Here is a 19,936-nt window from a genome sequence, read left to right as displayed (position 1 = left end):
CCACCATGATAATGTTCTGAACCTCTGAAATTGTAAGTGAGCCCCAATTAAATATTTTCTTTTTAAGAGTTGTCTTGTTCATGGTGTCTCTTTACAGCAATGAAACCCTAACTAAGGCTTAACCCCAATAAAACTCACTGGCTTGGTCTATGATCAGTTCCCTACGTGTTTACATTTCTACAGGAATGTCACACAAATATATCATACATACATACACATATCTAAGTATATCTTTGCATGTATGTATACGTAAGTTTCATATGTACGGGAAAATGTAAACTACTTGTTTAACTCTGGCTTAGCTACTACAGTTCCATCCACTTTCCTTTGCATGATTTGGCTACATAAAACTCCAATGTGTATATATACCACATTCTCCTTATACATATCCAATTCTCCTTATATATATCCAATTTGTTGACATCTAGGCTGATTCTATAGCAGCATAAACCTGAATAAACCTGTGGTATGCTGACTTAGAGTGCAGTGAGTCATATAGTAATTCTATTTTTTATGAACTCCCATACCAATTTCCACAGTAATTGCTATAGATCTCTTGATCTTATTCCTACCTCAAAGTTTGCATCCTTTGATCCTTATCTCCTCCCATACTCCTGGTCACTTCTGGGAACCACCCATTCACCTCTCTAGTTGTCTTCCACTTTTCCGTATTTAATATATAAATGAGAGTACGGGATAGTCATCATTATGTTACAAACACTTTAAAACAATGCCAAAATGGTAACCATTAATGGAACTAAAATTCAAGGCAAATTAAATTCTTTTTTTTTTTTAGTTTAGAATTTTGTACAATGTCTTTTGACTATATTTACCTCTTCCCAGGCCCACCTCCTCCTTCCATATCCACTTTCTATTCTTTTAATTCATCAAGTCTAATTTGTGCTGCCTATATATTCCTAAACATGTGGCCTTCAACTGGAAGTGGTCAATATACATGAGGCAACACTCAAAGGACTTGATTTTCCCTCTCTCAGGGGCTGTCAACTGCCAGTAAGTAGTGGCACACGCGCACAAATATTTTACAAATATTCATTTTTATCAGAATATTCTATCACTTTCCAAACATTCACTTTAGTGTTTAATAGTCCACTGGATGGCAATAGCTTAGCTTTCTATTCTAAACATTAGTATAAAACCTTTTGGCAAGTTTTAAAAATACCACTAATAGTAAATGTGATATGTTAAAGAGTAGCCTAGGGCTGGTGAGATGGCTCAGCAGGTAAGAGCACCCGACTGCTCTTCCAAAGGTCCTTAGTTCAAATCCCAGCAACCACATGGTGGCTCATAACCATCCGTAACAAGATCTGACTCCCTCTTCTGGTGTGTCTGAAGACAGCTACCGTGTACTTACATGTAATAAATAAATTTAAAAAAAAAAAAAAAAGAGTAGCCTAAAATTTCTTGTCACTAATAATTACATGATATATTCTCTTGATTTTCCAAAATTATTTTGTGATTGTAAATACATTTTAAGAGAAAAATATATTCAAGGCTTTAATGAGAAAAATTTCTTCATTGTTTAAGATATATTTACAGGTAGACTATGAGCTTGCCAAACCAAGTAATTAGTAATCAGCATGATAGCATAGTTTTAAATAAGATTGTAATTCTAAATGATTAGCAAACAAAACAGACCATTAAAGATAATATACGGACTTTAATTGAAAAGAAGATCAAATTAATAATCAGAATGGAATAAGGACAATAGAAATTAAGATGCTGAAATTCTAAACCCAGTTTTTATCATTACAGAATTGTAAAAACTGACAGAATATTTTTGTACATTAACTCCAAAGCTTCAGTTCATTTACCCAAATGAATTACAATAATCCTGCCCACTGTGCCAGCTCATGCCAGGGAATAAAATGTTCTGCTTTGGAATGTTGTAAGGTAGAGCACACAGTATCTGCAGCTCCCAGGCTGGCAATAAGCTTTTTGACACAAATTATGAAAGTGGCTTAAATTTACATTAAATTCCGAAGGTAATAAAAGTATCGAAATACCAATCAGTTTCAAGATATGCTAGTTTAAAATTTATCAGAAAGCAATAATTAAAAAGAAATTTAAATTTATTTTAGATTGTATGTACAACTGAGACAATGAAAAACACCATTCTAATAGTCTGATTTGATATCTGTAAGAAATTACAATCCAAATTCTACCAAAGTAAAACAAGGCAAAATTGTTTTCAGTTATGATGAGTATTGAGATGCTTGTGCTTCACCAACAACTAACTAATACCTAAGCAATAACAACACACACAGATGAAAACAGTCCACAAATTACCACTTTTAAATGATATGACTCAAAATAATTGACAGAGTAGGAAAAAAGGATGTAAACAAGATAAAGTAAAATGAAAAAAATATACTAAATCTAAAAAAGTATATAAAAGCATCAAACCCACTCCCCAGACATAAACGATCCTAATATGAAAAGCTGTAACTTATAAACATCAAACACTTCTGGTGAAAAGAACCTGGGAAGGCAGTAGTTAAGGGCACCTGCCAAACAATTGTGAATCCAGAGTTTGGATTCCAGCATCCACATGTAAAGTGGAGCATCCTGGTGCATGCCTATAATCCAAGCCTTCTTGTCTCTTGGATGGAGACAAGATGAGAGTTTAGTTTTGTTGACCTGCACCTACCTGAACCAACGGGAGGCCTAGAGTCAGGGAAGAACCCTGCTACAAAAAAAAAAAAAAAAATAGAGAGCAATAAAGGACACCTAACACACGGGTGTGTGCATAAACACACAATCGTGAGTATTTGTAAATGTACAACTTAGAGGACAAACAAGGACATAACTGTAGCTGGACGCTTCACCACATCTCTTACTAAACTGGAGAGAGAGTAAGACCCAGATGAGTCAAGTTATAGAAAAGCTAATACTATGAATGATAAAAACCAAACTTAATCTTAGAATCATCTACTCTATTAGGTTTCAACCTTCAGCCCAGTGTTTGTCTCTGCCTAGCTCAGCTTTAACAAGAATCTTGCTTAGAGTTTTGAGGCTCTCACATCTTGAAAAATCTCATAAACCCTGGTTTGCCTTCATGATTGTCAGATTTAACCACAAATTCCCTCTACATGGATGATGTTTTCATCCAGTGACTCTGATCCTACTCCTAACCTCTAACTTTCCTTGTCCTTGATTTATTTGAAAAAAAGCCTGACTCTACATTTGCCCCCCCCCCCCACTGCAATGGCTTCTGAATAAAAATTGCTAGGAACTTTACTGCCCACTTGGCTTTAGAATACTGTCAGGGTTTGAATTTAAAATGTCCCCCTGAAGGCTTAGTTGCCACATAATGGATTATAAAGGTGAATGAATCTTGAGGACTCTTAGAGGAAGGGCTTGAACTGAGGAATGAGCCACTCAGGTCAGCCTTTGAAGGGTTCATGCTGTCCCCAACTTAGCAGCTGTGCTGAAACTAACATGCTCTCCCACAAGGTTTTATCTCCATCCAAGAATGGAGCCCAAAACACTGAAGTCAAAATAAATCTTTGTTTTTCTTGGGTATTATTTTAACAGTGACAAAACAAGCAAACAAACTTTACAGAATCCTTTTTTTTTGCACACATGACAGACATTTTATTAAGTTTTTTCTACACAAGATCAAATTGTTTAGCACAAATATGTTCAATTGAGAGGACAAACAGATCTAAGGAAGATGAAAGCTAAATACTTAAGTTAATCAAAAGGCACCGAAAACCCACCAGTTTAACTCCTACTCAGTGGTAGGAGGCTAAGGAAGATTACCTAATGTGAATGCTAGCAGTTACATAGCAAGAAGCAACTTTGTCTTACAAAAGATTGTGTTACAATAATCACTGAGTCCAGGATATTTGGCCAAGAAAGTATCAAGATAGCTAAAGGTAAATAAAGCCAACTGGAAAGGAATAGGTGTAGAGAATCTAAGCTATACAGTTAAAAAGATAGTAATGGGTTAGGCTTTTTCCTTCCAAAAATTAATTACTGCATTGAGTTACCTACCCCTGCCTTACAGGATGCTCAACTGCTGAACTATGTGTAAGGATGCTCAGGGTTCTTACTGTAGACCTCTGAAAACGTATTACTCATGGGCTAGCTTTGTTGCTAGTTATTCTGAATGAGAAAAAGCATTCCCATGCAATGGAGTCTGAGCTTTGTCAATCATGTCTTAAGGACCATGTGGAATACTCTCAACACCTTTCAAGAGCTGAGCTCAACTTAAAGCTGCAAGGCTCACAAAATAGACAAGAAAGCCAGGATCCAACAATGCAGGTAGGGCATCCTAGCAGTTAGTAACAATCTGTCTTTCTCCAATTTACAATAAATTCAAATTTAGCTAATGTGAGATGTAAAAAGCTATTCTGAAGCAAGCTGGGTTTTCTGCTAAACTCACCAATACCAAGAAAAACAAGGGGTGGGTTTGGTTTTATTTTCAAACTGCTTCAGAAGTTCTATTATAAAGGAACATGGCTGAACAGGTAGGAGACAGATTCTCCATTGTGGGTTCTCCTGATGGCTTCTGCAAGGATCATAGAGATGTCAATCACCTGTATTTTGGAGCAGTGCTTCATCTTGTCTTCCTGAGGTATGGTATTGGTAACTACTACTGCTTCAAAGCATGCATTGTTGATGCGAGAAATGGCAGGGCCAGAAAAGATTCCGTGCGTCAAGATAGCATAAACTCTGGTAGCTCCAGCTGAGAGAAGTTTGTCAGCAGCATGACAAATTGTACCGCAAGTGTCAGCCATGTCATCCACAAGTATAGCCACACGATCCTTCACATCTCCTACTAGTACCATGCGGTCTACTTCATTGGCCTTCTTCCGTTCCTTGTGAATCAAAGCAAAATCCACATTCAATCGGTCTGCAATGGAGGTCACTCTCTTGGCTCCACCAGCATCAGGTGAGACAATAGTACAGTTTCTCCACTCAGATATATTCTCCCGTATCCACTTTAGCACAGCTGGCTCTGCATATAAATTGTCCACCGGGATATCAAAGAAACCCTGAATTTGAGATGCATGTAGATCCATGGTGATAATATGATCCGCACCTGCTACAGATAGCATATTTGCAACAAGCTTAGCTGAGATTGGAGCCCGGCTCTTATCCTTCTTGTCTTGGCGGGCATAAGGGAAGCATGGGATGACTGCAGTAACCCTGCTGGCTGAAGCAATCTTGCAAGCATTAATCATGATCAAAAGCTCCATTAGGTTGTCATTTATCTCACCACATCCACTCTGAACAATGTAGACATCCTCTCCACGAACGCTTTCCCCAATTTCCACACAGGTCTCCTGGTTGCTGAATTTCTTAGTCACCACCTTGCCTAGCTCCAAGCCCAGGCGGTCAGCTATTTTCTGGGATAAGTCCTGGTGCGAGCTCCCGCTGAAGATTTTGATATTCGACATCTTGGGCAATTACTGTTCAGTGGTCACTGCCGTCACTGTCACCGCTTGCCTCCGCCGCCGACACTGGAACGGAAGTCAACAGGGAGCCTGAACACCAACAGTACCTCGTTGCTACTCCACCATCTACAGTATTTTTTCCAGTATATACACCACATTTTTCTGGTCAACCAGACCTGAATACATTTGTTAGAACTAAAAATCATAAAAATTGGTGTTATTTTTTCTGCTGAAATAAACTAGAAATCAATAACAAAAAGATCTAGAAAAATCCATTAGCAAACCCATAGTTCAAAATAGAAGTTAAATCTTAAAATATTTTTAAATAAATAAAAATTGTAAGATGATGTGTTAAAATTCATGATATGTACATAACAGTTCAATCTGAGAGAAATCTATAGCACTGAGTTCATAGACTCAAAAAGACTCTCATCAATACATGAGCCTCCAACAACAAAAAAGGTCTCTCTTTATCAAGGCCACAGTGGATATTTGAAACCATATATAATACTGAACAGCATATATATTATGGTATACTATACATACTTAGTTGTGATGAACTTAAGCACAATCAATCCAGAGCACTTAAAAAATTTAGATATAGTAAAATATTAATAGAACTAGAAATAATACAATAATCATAATTGTATACTGTTAGAGTTATTCTATAAACTTCACTTTATTAAACTAGTGTAATGTTTAAATGCATTCTAACTATCTGTCATTATATCCACAGATAAGTCAGTTCTCACTTTAACCAAGGAAACTTCTCTTTGCAAGACAGACCAGCACAGAAAGAAAACCAAACCTAATCAAAATACAGAGTTGTTGAGATAAATCTACAAAACTCCTGCTAACTAAGGTTCAGGGATCACTGGGGAAGTGGGAGAGGAAAGATTGTAAGAGTCAGAAGAGGGGCTGGAGTGATGGCCTAGCCGTCTCTGACTGCTCTTCCAAAGGTCCTGAGTTCAAATCCCACCAACCACATGGTGGCTCACAGCCATATGTAACAAAATCTGACTCCCTCGTCTGGAGTGTCTGAAGACAGCTACAGTGTATTCACATATAATAAATAAATAAATAAATCTTAAAAAAAAAAAGAGTCAGAAGAACAAGAAGTTCAGTTCAATGTGAGATTGTATCTCCTAACAATATCAGAAGCTATAATTACCAAGTCTCACCCAACACAGCTGCCTAAATATGACCTGAACAAGGATGACACCCGTAGACCTGCTCACATGGATAGGGTTGAGAGGGAACTAGACAAAGAACAGCAGGCAACTAAAGAATGCTGAGAGTGAGAGAAAGAGTTTCCCCAGGGAACAGTGTACCGATTGGTTATCCAATACCAAATGGAAACATACACGTAAGTAACATTACACAGACTGAGCAGGTTGTATTAATTATTACAGAGAGAGAAGAAAAAGAGGTCATTAATTTGAAAGAGAGTTGGGAGGAGAGTTCAGGAGGGTTTGTTTAGAAGGAGAAAAGAGAAGGGGAAAATAATGTAATGCTATTTGATTTTTTCTTTTTTTTTTTTTTCTTTTAATTGTTTTTAATCTTTTTTTACAGTCCAGTAGTTATCCCCCTCCTAATTCATTCTGCTCCCCTGTCTCCAAGAGGATATTCTCAGACCCCCACCCCACCAGACCTCCCCACTCCCTGGGGCCTCAAGTCTCTCCAGGGTTAGGTGTGTCTTCTCTCATTGAGGCAGACCAGGCAGTCCTCTGCTATATAAGAGTACTGGGGCCCTTATACTCTTGGGTTTGATTTTTTGTTTTTGTTTTTTGTTTTGTTTTGTTTTTCTGAGACAAGGTTTCACGTATAGCACTGGCTGTCCTTAGACCAGGCTGGCCTTGAACTCAGAGATCCATTTGCCTCTGCTTTCAAAATACCAGGATTAAAGGTGTGTAAATAACCTCTAAAAAGAATTTAAAAGTTATTTTAACACATGGATTATTTAAGTTCTCCACTTAATATTTTCTCTTATTAATCTCAGATAACAGACTTTATAAACTAGATAAAGGTGCTGGGGGACTATATTTTTAAAACTTCATAGTTTACATAATATAGACAAAAAAAACCAAACAACCCAAACTCATTTAAAACTAAACAATCAGTATCACATCAATGACAAGACAGAAACCCTGAAGAGTCTGTATGTATTAACAAAATCAAATTCATAATGTAAAAGTCTGACAAAAATAATTTGAGCCAACCTATTAAAATACCCTTAACTGCCTGGATATCTATTTTAGGAGGATCTCTGATCTAAATTGCTTGTTCTGGGGCCTGCTATACAGCTGTCAGTCAACACTGCCTTGGGCTTTTCCTAGATATATTTTTACTGCTTTATTTTAATAGACTGGAACTTCCAGAATTTTCAGAGGCTTTCTCTGTCTAGAAATGTCTTTAGCCTGCATCAATCTCACTGATTCCCAACTTTCTACTATAGGTGGGGAGTCTGAAAAGTCTTGCCCTTCAAAACTTTCAAATGGCTGCAACATTGTATTTCAGCAGCTGTAGTGCTAGCAAGAAGACTGGACTGGCAGAGCCAAAGCTCTTGTTTTGTACTGACAGCCCAAGTTCTCTCTGAAAATATTCAGGACTTCCTTTTTCTGCTTGATGTTAGCAACCTTCATACGCAGATGCCAGTCATAAGGTTTCTCTTACTTTAAGCACAAGCACAAGAAGACAGACTACAGTACAACTAGTTTTAATGAAGGTTTTGTGTTTGTTTGCCTTAAAAAGTTTAAACTAAATATTTATACTTTATAAATATTTATATATTTCAAAGAAAAAAGTATTCTCCCAAACATGTCTTAGGGCTTTAAATGTGAAAACTGTTTAAGTCCATGTCATGGTTTGCATATGCTTGGCCTAGAGTGGCACTGTTTGGAGGTGTGGCCTTGTCAGAGTAGGCGTGTCACTGTGGGCGTGGGCTTTTACTAGCCCTAGCTACCTGGGAGCCAGTATTCCACTAGCAGCCCTCAGATGAAGATGTAGAACTTTCAGCTCTGCCTTCATCATGCCTGCCTGGATGCTGCCATGTTCTTGCCTTGATGATAATTGACTGAACCTCTGAACCTGTAAGGCAGCTCCAACTAAATGTCCTAAACAGTCCACAATTTTATTTGTAGAAAACTTCTTACAAAAGGCAAAATGTGTGTGTGTGCAAGAATATAAACTGAAGCCGGGCGTGGTGGCGCACGTCTTTAATCCCAGCACTCGGGGGGCAGAGGCAGGTGGATTTCTGAGTTCAAGGCCAGCCTGGTCTACAAAGTGAGTTCCAAGACAGCCACGGCTATACAGAGAAACCCTGTCTCGAAAAAAAAAAAAAATAAAAAAATAAAAAGACTATAAACTGCAGTGCTGTTTACAATACTAAAAGATTAGCACATCCCAGTGCTCATGTAGGGGATAAAGGACGCTATCATCTCTATGGTAAAAGACCGTTAAAGCACATGCACCTTCAAAACAACAGAGTACAAAAGGGACAATAAAAATATGTAAGTAGTGAGATGATTCACCCAAGACTAAACTATTTAGTTGGGAGCATGAAGCTGATCCACTGAGTTTCAAAATATCCAATAGTGGGGCTGGAGAGATGGCTCAACAGTCAAGAGAAAGGGACCAGTACACTTCCCAGCATCCACACGGTGAGCTCACAATAGTCTTAACTCCAGTTCCAGTGAAGCCAATGCCCTCCTGTGGCCTCTGCAAACACCAACAAGGCTTACATGCTACACAGACATCATTTTTAAATGCTTAGCATATATGCAATTATACACAAGAAAACCAAAAGATGGCTGGCATAACTACATCAAAGTAGAAAAAGAAAGAAGAGGTCGGAAAAGACTTAAACATGATAGCTGTCTGGCACGGTGCCACACACCTTTATTCCCAGCACTTGGGAGGCAGAGGCAAGAAGATCACTGTAGGTTCAAGGCCAATCTGGTCTTCAGAGACAGTTCCTGGGCACTCAGGGATACACAGAGAAATTCTGTTTCAAATAATAAAAAAAAAAAAAAAATTAAAAAAAAGAAAGAAATACATCAACAAAATATCCAGATTGGTTCCTAGAATACAAAAAGACTAAAACAGAAAAAAAAAAAAATTAGTTATATCCAGACTACAATTTAATAAAAAGTATTATTCACTGATTACAACAGTGTTTAGTCAATATATTTATAGTTTATATAAGAGTTAGGCCTTTAATCCCAGCACTTGGGAGGCAGAGGCAGGTGGATTTCTGAGTTCTAGGACACTGTGGTCTACAAAGTGAGTTCCAGGACAGCCAGGGCTATACAGAGAAACCCCGTCTTGGAAAAAAAAAAAAAAAAAGAGTTAGTGAAGTACATTTGTCCATTATACCCATTGAATATTAATGTTAACATTAAAAGTATTATCCAGGGAATACAGAATTCTAGAAAGATAGAAAGATGTTCTTTGACTTCTGATGAATTACATCCAAAAAAATATATCAAAAAGGCATATAATACACCTAAGCTATCAAATACCAGAGCTGAACACAATGTACCAAAGACCACTAGTTGTTGGTTCTCCTCATACCACCTAGGAACTGCAGCTTGCAGCCACTGTCTAGTGTCATGAATTAGTATCTACCCCAGACTAAATAAAGATTAAAAATACAAATGCGGAGGCTGGCGAGATGGCTCAGTAGTTAAGAGTGCCGACTGCTCTTCCGAAGGTCCGGAGTTCAGGTCGCGGCAACCACATACATGGTGGCTCACAGCCATCTGTAATGAGATCTGATGCCCTCTTCTGGAGTGTCTGAGGACAGCTACAGTGTACTTATATATAATAAATAAATAAATCTAAAAAAAAAAAAAAATACAAATGCAAGATAGCACTTCTATTGACTATCAGTTTCTCACCATCCCAAAGGCAAAAAATCTTAATGTGAAAGATAGTAAGACAGAGACAATATATACTATTTTTTTCAGCTTCTCAACAAGACAAACTATTTTTTTAAAAAAAGAAATTGGACAAGGCTTTAAAACAAAAAGTATCACAAAGGATGAACTGAGTCACTGATAAAAGACGATGTCTGGCTTACAGAAAGATAGATTAATCATAAAGCTGTATACTATGAATAGCATGACCTCAAAAATTAGATATGTACATATACATATGTATGTATGTATGTATGTGTGCATATGTGTGTGTGTATATGTATGTGTGGATGGCTGGGTGGGTGTGCATCCAGGGAGAAATAGTCTCCATTATTACAAAAGGAGTTTTAACATATAGCAAATTGTCAGCACTTATTACTACTAAAACACATTATATATACAATCCATCCACTGACAAATCCATATCACTTGTGCAGACATATTTTATAAACAGCTACATACAGATTAGTAACAAGTTTTAGTGATTATTCATTTGAATAAAGAATTAAAAAGTCCATGTTTTATATACTTCTTTCTATATGAATTATATTTCACAATAAAGATTTTAAAAGTTATTATCAAGTTTTTTCTATTTTTCAAAGTTCATTCCACAGTAGCAAAATCCTCAAGATAAAATACAAAAAAGCCCTGTGGAATGGTGCCCTCATTTAATCCCAGCACTTGGGAGGCAGAGGCAGGATAATTTCCCTGAGTTCAAGTTCAGTTTGGTCTACATAGCAACTTCTCAAACAGTCATACTAAAAAGAGAGAATGTCTTAAGAAAGAGACGGAGACAGATGTTGGTATGTTTTAAGAAGAAACAAGAAGAATATTCAAGATTATGAACTACAGTAAACTGAACCCTGTTATAGTCTAGTTATTTCTAAAATGTAGACATATTACGCATAACAAAAGCAATCTCAATGTACATACACAAATCTAATGTAGTACTTTAAATTTATACTATATGACATACCTATATATATTAAAATTAAATTTCAAGACATAATTCTACTTCATAAAAATGCAATAAATTGTACACAGGACTTAAGCATGGTTTTGTAGGTTTATTAAGCTTTCAAACTTATCACGCAAAGATTTTTATTTTATACTGTCTTTGAAGAATAATGTACATGTCCTATTCATATTTGCTTTGCCATTATTACTTTTATCTAATGAAATAATTCATATTATCTCACTTTTACAAACTTTGCCTCCATTAAATAAATGTATTGCCTGGGCTGTAGAGATGGCTCAGCGGTTAAGCGCACTGACTCTTCCAGAAGTCCTGAGTTCAATTCCTAACAACCACATGGTAGCTCACAACCATTTGTAATGGGATCTGATGCCCTCTTATGGTGTGTCTAAAGAGAGCAACAGTTTATTCACATACATAAATCTTTAAAGTGTATATATATATATATATATTGCTAAATTATTTTCATAGGATTGGATCTAGGTTGGTTTCTTTCAATTTGACAAGACTACCATGACCAAAAACAAACATAGTGGAGGGTCAGCATCCATCGCCATCCAGGGCGACAAGGCAAAAATTCAAGGCTGGAACATGGTAACAGGAACTGAAGCAGAGACCAGGGAGTAACCTTGCTTACTGGCTTGCTCTCCATAGCATGCTTGGTTTGCTTCCTTATACAACTGCGGTCCAACCTGCCCGGGCTGAAAAAACCCAGTGATCTGGGCCCTCTCATATCAATCATTAATCAAGAAAATGTTCCCAATCTGATGGAGGCAATTCCTCCTTTCACTACCCTCCTCTCAAGTCACTCTAGTTTGAGGCACATTGAGGTACAGGATGGTAGCCTATGTAATGATTATGTAACTAACTGTCCTTTGATGTGAGGTTCATTCCAGATGGCAATACGAAACTTTGCCAAGTGAGGTAACTCGTGAGACAGGTTAAAGCTGTCCTTCTTTAGTTGTCTACCACCATCGGGAACTAACGGTCATCAAAACGCTCAAGGAGCCCTTCCAAAGGCCTATTCTCTTAGAAACCTAGTCTATCCTTTCTATCTTGTAGTTTACCCAACTTCAAGTACTTCACCAATACCACTGGGTGGTGTCATCCTCCAGTTAGAAAAACCAGCTCTTGGCCGGGTGTGGTGACGCACACCTTTAATCCCAGCACTCGGGAGGCAGAGGCAGGCGGATTTCTGAGCTCAAGGCCACCCTGGTCTACAAAGTGAGTTCCAGGACAGCCAGGGCTACACAGAGAAACCCTGTCTCGAAAAAAAAAAAAAAAAACAAAACAAAAAAAAACAAAAACAAAAACAAAAAGAAGAAAAAAAAAAAAGAAAGAAAGAAAAGCCAGCTCTTGAATGTAGTGAAGGCAGAGTTTGCAGCTGCATCTTACTAATGTAGGCGCCGGGCATACTAAGCTATACTGGGGTTCTCGCTCGCACTTTGAAGGGTGAGAACTGTGAATCGCTCAAGTGTCCCGCAAAAGCAGAGTGGATCCGCGGTCCCGCCAGGACTGAAACCCTAACTCGTCAAAGCTTAGAGGAAAAACAGCCCACAATTCTGAGTCAATGGTCGGCCCTTCTTAACTTTTGAAAGCCTATGACGCCATGAGGCCGAAACCTGGAGAAGGAGCCGTGTTGTCACCTGAGGACGCCGCGACGCGGGCCACGCAGCGCTCCTGCACCTCCAGGGGCCGCGGCCGGAAGTCCCGGGCGGGCTGCAGGCCACCCTGAGGTTCTCTCCCCTCCCCCAGCCGCTCCCGGTCCACGCCGTTACCTGAGGAGCCGCGGGATCCTTAAGCGCCCACTCCGCTCGCGTAGTTGCCCGGGCCTGTGGCGCCGCCACCGAGACAGCCAATCGTCGCGCGAGACGCTGCGCGTGCCCCTGAGTGACCAAAAAGAGCAGAGCGGGCGAGAGGAAGCGCGCGAGAGCACGCGGGGACAGGCTGCGCGCAGCGAGCATGCGCGAGCCCGCGGGCTGCCGCGGGGCGGGGCTTCCGGCGAGCTGGAGGGCTCAAGGATGGTTCCCCGCTGCTGGAAAGGAAGGCGACCTCGAGGTGGCGTTCTGTGGGAGGAGCTGACAACCACTGCGCGCTAACTCTGGGGAAATGTGTGGTTCACGGGCTCAGTCTCCCGTGGAGGATCTTCACTGGGCAGTGGTTTCCTTCTGTGTGCAGTGCTTTGGGGGGACAGAAGGAAAGGTCCTGCGAAGTGAGCCAGAATGAAACTTAGGCATCGGCCCATGGTTTCAGAAAAGCTTTAAGGCTGGTGACATTTTGACTTCAGGACTAGAAAGGGTGTGTTCAGAATGTTCAATCGCAGAACTTAAAAGAAAAGGCTGAACGCCAGGGATATTTTTAATGCGAAGTATAGGAGTAATGTGGAATTCTATTAGATGATATAACTGGTAATGATTCGCATATTTTTCTCCTTTTAAAGAAAGAGAAGTGGTGTCCCTATGCTGCCCTATCTAATCTAGAACTCCTGCACCCCCTCCCCCAGCCTTGTTGCTGAGACTACAGGCCACTGATGCTCTGGTTATTTAGTATTGAGCTATTGAAGTCACTTCAACTTACTTATATATTTATTGAGGGCATACTACATGCCAAGTAGTCTTCTGGATGCTGGGGTAACAGTAATAATAGTAATTTTTTACACCCACAGCAGAAAATTATATTTATTTTCTGAGTTAATAAACACAGTTCGTGAAAGACTTTATTTTGGCTTATAGTACAATACGAGATCCGTGTCCACCATGCTAATGAAGGCAGGATGGCAAAGTGGCTAGCCATCCAGTCAAAAAACAAGAGAATAGAAAATGGAGCTGGACTCTATAACCAAAAACCAGTGACCCATTTCCTCTAGCAAAGGTTCACCTTTCAGAAGTGTCACATACTCCACAAAGTAGGTGGCAGGAGGAATGAAGTATGGAAAAAAGGATGAGATGACCAGATGGAAATTATTTGGAATAAATAGAGCATAATACTAAAAAAAAAAAAAAAAGGTTTCATTATTTATGTAACTAATGACTAGTGCTAGTGACTTGTGACAGATTCAGGCTTTAAATGCATTTTTAAATTTTATTTATTACTTTACATTAGTCGGGGTTGAATCATATTTTATGTAAACAAACCACCACTAAAAAAATATGATTATGGTGGTACACATCTGTAATTCTGAACCTTTGAAGAGTGATCGTGAATTCCAGGACAGCCTGGGATACATAGCAAAAGTTTCCAAAAAAAGAGGCCACACTAACTTCTAAAATATGAGCCCTAGCCGGGCAGTGGTGGTGCACGCCTTTAATCCCAGCACTTGGGAGGCAGAGGCAAGCCAATTTCTGGGCTCAAGGCCAGCATGGTCTACAAAGTGAGTTCCAGGACAGACAGGGCTACAGAGAAACCGTCTCAAAAAAAAAAAAAAAAAAAAGAAAAGAAAAGAAAAAAATGAGCCCCCATAAAATGAAAAATTGTGTACTTTCAGTATACAGTAGTGTTCCAGAGATTAAGATAGCAAGGGAAGATCAAGTAAGAAAAACACTGAAATTCAGCACAGCAGACATAACATCTTGAAGCTCCAAATTCAACACCTGAATTCTTTGGACTCCAATGAGCTTGCACAACCCTGTGGGCACTAGCTCTCCTGCCTATAAGTCATGTAGCCTTCCATCCACACCTGCACCTCAGTGGATGTCCCACGGTTGTAGTATCTCCAACATCATCTCCCCAGCGTCATACAAGAGCCTCTCAGGACCTCTTCAGGAGTGAAGGGATTTGTGCAGGCCTGTGCTATAAAGTTCCAGAAAGCTGAGGAGACCAGCATCTTTCATGTGGCATCTTTCATGCCTGATAATCAGTGCCACTCAGACAAAACTGCCAAGTTCTTGGCCATCTTGGAATAGAGGTGCAGTGGCCACTGTGTACTTTTAAGGCTGATCTGAGAAAACATTGTAATGGGTGCTTGTTTTATGCAGAGAGTGGTATTCTCAGTTCACCCTCTCTCCATTCAGATGAATTTGCAAATTCTCAAGTTGGAGGCTTTGATGGTTGGGTCTTACTCACGGGACACCTTTGCTACTGTCCCGGTGCAAAGTAGATTTCTATTTAGTGCCACAGATCTCTTAAATGATCACAGCTGCTTTGTCAGCAGCCATTTCTTGTCTGCAGCTTTAAACTTGCTCACAAAATGGCACGTTTTTCATATCTTTATGTTCTGCTTCCTGCTCTTTCTCAGTGTGGACCTGAATAAAAGCAGTGGGAGATCATGTGTAACAGTCGTGCAGCAGGGTCTTCATGTGTGACTCGTACAGCAGGAGCAAGGGCTGTCTCTGCCTACACTGCCAGCCTTCCCGCTAACTGGACCGCCTCATCTCCCAGCAATAGAAGATGCGCCTAGTCTTACTGCAACTTGATATGCCAAGGCTTGTCTGTGGGAGGCCTGCCCTCTTCTGAGAAGGGAAGGAGGGAGGAGTGACTGCAGAGGGAGGGGAGAGAAGGAGAAGAGAGGAGGGAGGGGAAGCATCTTCGATCTGGGTGGAAATTAAAAAAAAAAAAAAAAAAAAGCCAGGCATGGCGGCGTACACCTTTAATCCCAGCACTTGGGAGGCAGAAGCAGGCAGATTTCTGAGTTCGAGGCCAGCCTGGTCTACAAAGTGAGTTCCAGGACAGCCAGGGCCATACAGAGAAACTCTGTCTCGAAAAACAAAAACAAACAAACAAACAAAAAAAGCAGTGAACAGTGGCCATAACATAGCCCTTTTCTGCTGTGACCAAATAGCCAACAACAAAAGCAACTTAGAGAGGCTTTATTTTGGTTTGCAGTACAAGACAGTGTTCACCATGGTGATGAAGGCAGCATGGCAAAGTGGTTAGTCTTCCAGTTAAAAAGCGGAGAACAAGTGGAAACTGGGCCCTACGACCAGTGACCCACTTCCTCTAGCAAAGGCTCACCTTCCAGGCGTCCCACAACTCCCTAACTCCAACAAGCCAGGCTTAGTCACGGATCTTTAATAAGCCACAACTAATAACGGGAGTCAGGAAAAAAAAATGTAATCAGCGTGGACAGAATGTGAAGAGGAACATGGAGAGCCAGTGACCTCTCCCCATTTCCCAAGTCTATTTCTAGGGCACTAATTAGAGGGCAGCAGGTAAGCAGGCCCAATCAAAAGTGTGGTTCTGCCCTTCAACATCAAACTCTTCTGCAAAGTGTTCTGTCAAGTTGATAAACCTGTGTGAACTCCCTTTCTAGGAAACAAGATCTTCCTCTAGCTGAATCTTTATGTTGTCTTCCATGAGACTTCTGGGAAGATTCCAAATTCTCAGGGTCCATTGCCTCAGTAGTCTGGTAGCCAAAAGGAAGGACACAAGTGTCTCTTTAGGATATTTCCATTCCCGCCATAACTGTGTTGCGTGAAATATAAAAAAAGCATCCCACGCTATTGCCAGCTAGGCACGGGCAGACCGCCTAGGTCTGTCTCCAGCCCAGCGGGCAGGCCAAGCCCATTTTTCCTTTTAGCCAGAGCCTGTCTCACCCACGCTAAGCTCCCATGGCTGGCTATTGCCACGCCAGCTCCACGCTTCCTAATTCCTGCTGCAGACGTGGATGTACTTTGGTACACACCCACTCTGCCGCCATACCTTTCTCTGGAACCCAGTTGAGTTGCTGCGTGAAGGAAAACACCACACAATCTTAGTTTAGAGTAAACAGGTAACACAATTCTACATTCTGTCTGCCTCCCTTCCCCCTTCCTAAAAGGAAATTCCTTTCTCCTGCCTCTCCTCTTCCTCTTCCAGACCAGGAAGTCCTGCCTACTCATCTAGTGATTGGTCCTTTGAAATCTTTATTCATTAGGGGAAGGGTCTGCCACATAACTGTAACAGGACTAAGTATTCAAGCATGTGAGTCTACGTCGGACATTTTATATTCAAGCTGTAGCAATTGTAAGGAGTGAGTTACCTGATGAAGATTTAAGGGAGTTTGTCAGCAACTCGATATTCCATTCACATGTAATGTGTTCTGGATTGGAATGAAGATAACAATTTAGAGTCACATACAGTAAACATAATAGCTACTATTCAAATTCCCTAATTGAATTGATTTGTGATTGTTCATGGTCTTGCTTCAGAGCACCCACCTATCGGTTTACAATAGTTATTCTATTACAGCTTGCCAGGCTAGACCCCCAAACACACACTTGCTCCCATTTCCTATAAAACCTTGCCCTACTGAGGATTCAAGGCTGCTCTGCCTTCCTATCCTGCTGTGTCAGGGTTGGCTTAGAAAACAGCCCAAGCTCGAGCTTGTGATAAAGAGACCCTAGTGCAGTTGCATCAGAAAGGGCTCATTGGTGGTCTTTTTGGAGTTTGCAAATACTTCAGGGCACAACAGAATCTCATAACATAAATTTCTCTTTACCGCAGCCTTTTTATTTTAAGACAAGGTCTCACTGTGGAGTCCAGACTGGACTTGAACAGCCTTCTCTCTCAGCCTCCCAGGTGGTAATGTACAAGTATGCATCACCATGCTGGGCTCTAGACTTTCTAAAAACAGTTTAAGCTTACAGATACTTGAACAGATTGTAGAGTTCTCGTGTTGCACTTTTGTTTCTCTATCTGTTTGCTTGTTTGTTTTTTCAAGACAGGGTCTCTTTGTATAGCCCTGGCTGTCCTGAAACTCACTCTATAGATCAAGCTAGTCTTGAACTCACAGAGATCCATCTACCTCTGCCTCCCAAGTGCTGGGATTAAAAGTGTATGCCATCACTGTTCAACTTCATGCTGCACGTTTGCCTTATACTTTCCTGTATTATTAAGTCCTTTCATTACTATGATGTATTTGTAATAACTGATGAAAAAGACTTGGGACTGACGAGATGGCTCAATGGATATGAGCACTGACTGCACTTCTGAAGATCCTGAGTTCAAATCCCAGCAACCACATGGTGGCTCACAACCATCTGTAATAAGATCCGATGCCCTCTTCTGATGTGTCTGAAGACAGCTACAGTGTACTTATTTATAATAATAAATAAATCTTTGGGCCAGAGTGAGCAGGGACCCAGAGAGTAGGATCAATCAGAGCGAGCAGAATTCCTAAATTCAATTCCTAACAACCACATAAAGGCTCATAACCATCTGTACAGCTACAGTGTACTCATATACATAAAATAATTTTTTTATTTTGTTTTTTTTTGAGACAGGGTTTCTCTGCATAGCCCTGGCTGTCCTGGAACTCACTCTGTAGACCAGGCTGGCCTCGAACTCAGAAATCCACCTGCTTCTGCCTCCCAAGTGCTGGGATTAAAGGCGTGCTCCACCACGCCCGGCATAAAATAAATTTTAAAAGAAAAAGACTGATACATTCTTTAGTGTTTTGAAAAGGAATGGCCCCCATAGGGTCCTATATTTGAATGGGTGGTCATTCGAGATTTGCTTGAGAGGGATTAGAAGGTGTAGACTGTGGCGTAGGGATGGCTTTGTTGGAGGAAGTATATCATTGGGGGTGGGCTTTAGGATTTCAAAAGCTAAAGCCAGGACCAGTATCTTTTTCTTCCCGATGCCTGCAGATCCAGGAGTAGAACTTTAGCTACTTCTATAGCACGGTGGCTACTTGTATGCCACCATGCTTCCTGCCATGAAGATAATGAACTAAACATCCCAGCTCCAATTAAATGCTTTCCTTTACAAGAGTTGCCGTGGTCATGGTGTCTCTTCACAGCAATAGAACACAGAGATGCATTATAACTTAAGTCCATTATAACTTAAGTTTATTTGGGTAAAGAGTGCGCACTCACACGGCGGTTCCACTGTTTTGTTATATGTAAAAGTAGGCCTTTCTATGCCCACCTCAGTTTCCAAATAATGATTGTTTATTTATAAGCTTTTGGTTGTAGAGCTAGGCATTGTTTTCCACTAGCTTGTAACTCAATTATTCCATTTATATTAAACTAAGTCCTGCCAAATGGCTAGTTAGTTACCTGTCTTTCCCTCCTGGCCTCCTTCTTCCGCATGTCTCGCTGACTGAATCTCCCATCTGACTCCCTCCCAAAGTTCCTCTCTTTCCGGAAGTCCCACTTTATTATTCTGCTTTTTGCTAGAGGTCATAGGCATTTCGTTTTAACCAGTCAGAAGGTGATGGGGAATACTGTTTGCAAAACACTAAGGCAGGAAATGCTCAACAAAACCAAAATGCAGCCTATAATCAGATCTCTGTTGGTTCAGAAATCAGTATTTGAATAATACAAGGATAATCTTTACCCAGTGTGGTGCACAAAATATTATTCCAACAGGTGTATGGTATAGAACAATTTGTTTTTCACCCACCTGCTGAAGGACATCCTGACCATTCCCAGGTTTGGACAATCATGAATAAAATTTCTATAGACATCTGTCTGACATATGTGGAAATATGTGTTATATTAATCTGGGTAACAAAACGAGTACACATTTTCTGAACCACTTGAGCAGAGTCACAGTCAGAGATCAAGTGTGACAAGCTTGACAAAGTCAAAATCATAAATATTGTTTTGGGACTAGAATGCAGAGGGTTAAAATAAGGCATAACATTGAGACATTTATTCAATAGAGCATTGAAATGCCATCAAATTGAATTTGTTCTTAAT

General features: G+C 40.2%; 1 protein-coding gene and 1 pseudogene across 3 annotated transcripts in view; both read right to left on the bottom strand.

The window, feature by feature from the left end:
• The window catches only part of Mipol1 (mirror-image polydactyly 1), a 301,756-nt gene extending 288,556 nt beyond the window's left edge, over window positions 1–13,200 (bottom strand). Inside the window, exon 1 of the mRNA XM_021178974.3 lies at window positions 13,094–13,200. The gene's annotated coding sequence lies outside the window, so the exon portion shown is untranslated. The remainder of the gene's footprint in view (window positions 1–13,093) is intronic.
• On the bottom strand, window positions 1,576–13,263 carry LOC110306845 (ribose-phosphate pyrophosphokinase 1 pseudogene; annotated as a pseudogene). 2 transcript variants are annotated; one of them, XR_015045222.1, is made up of 3 exons: window positions 13,094–13,180; window positions 9,319–9,426; window positions 1,576–5,489 (listed from the first exon to the last, which is right to left on the bottom strand). The product of XR_015045222.1 is annotated as a ribose-phosphate pyrophosphokinase 1 pseudogene, transcript variant X2 (transcript). The 2 variants fall into 2 exon arrangements; XR_002379317.3 differs by lacking the exon at window positions 9,319–9,426 and having other exon boundaries at window positions 1,578–5,489; window positions 13,094–13,263.
• Between the last annotated feature and the right edge of the window lie 6,673 nt (window positions 13,264–19,936).

Source organism: Mus caroli, unplaced genomic scaffold, assembly GCF_978045245.1.
Source record: "Mus caroli unplaced genomic scaffold, Mus_caroli_1 scaffold_14, whole genome shotgun sequence".
Classification (NCBI taxonomy): domain Eukaryota; kingdom Metazoa; phylum Chordata; class Mammalia; order Rodentia; family Muridae; genus Mus; species Mus caroli.
This window is presented reverse-complemented; position numbering and strand designations above follow the sequence as displayed.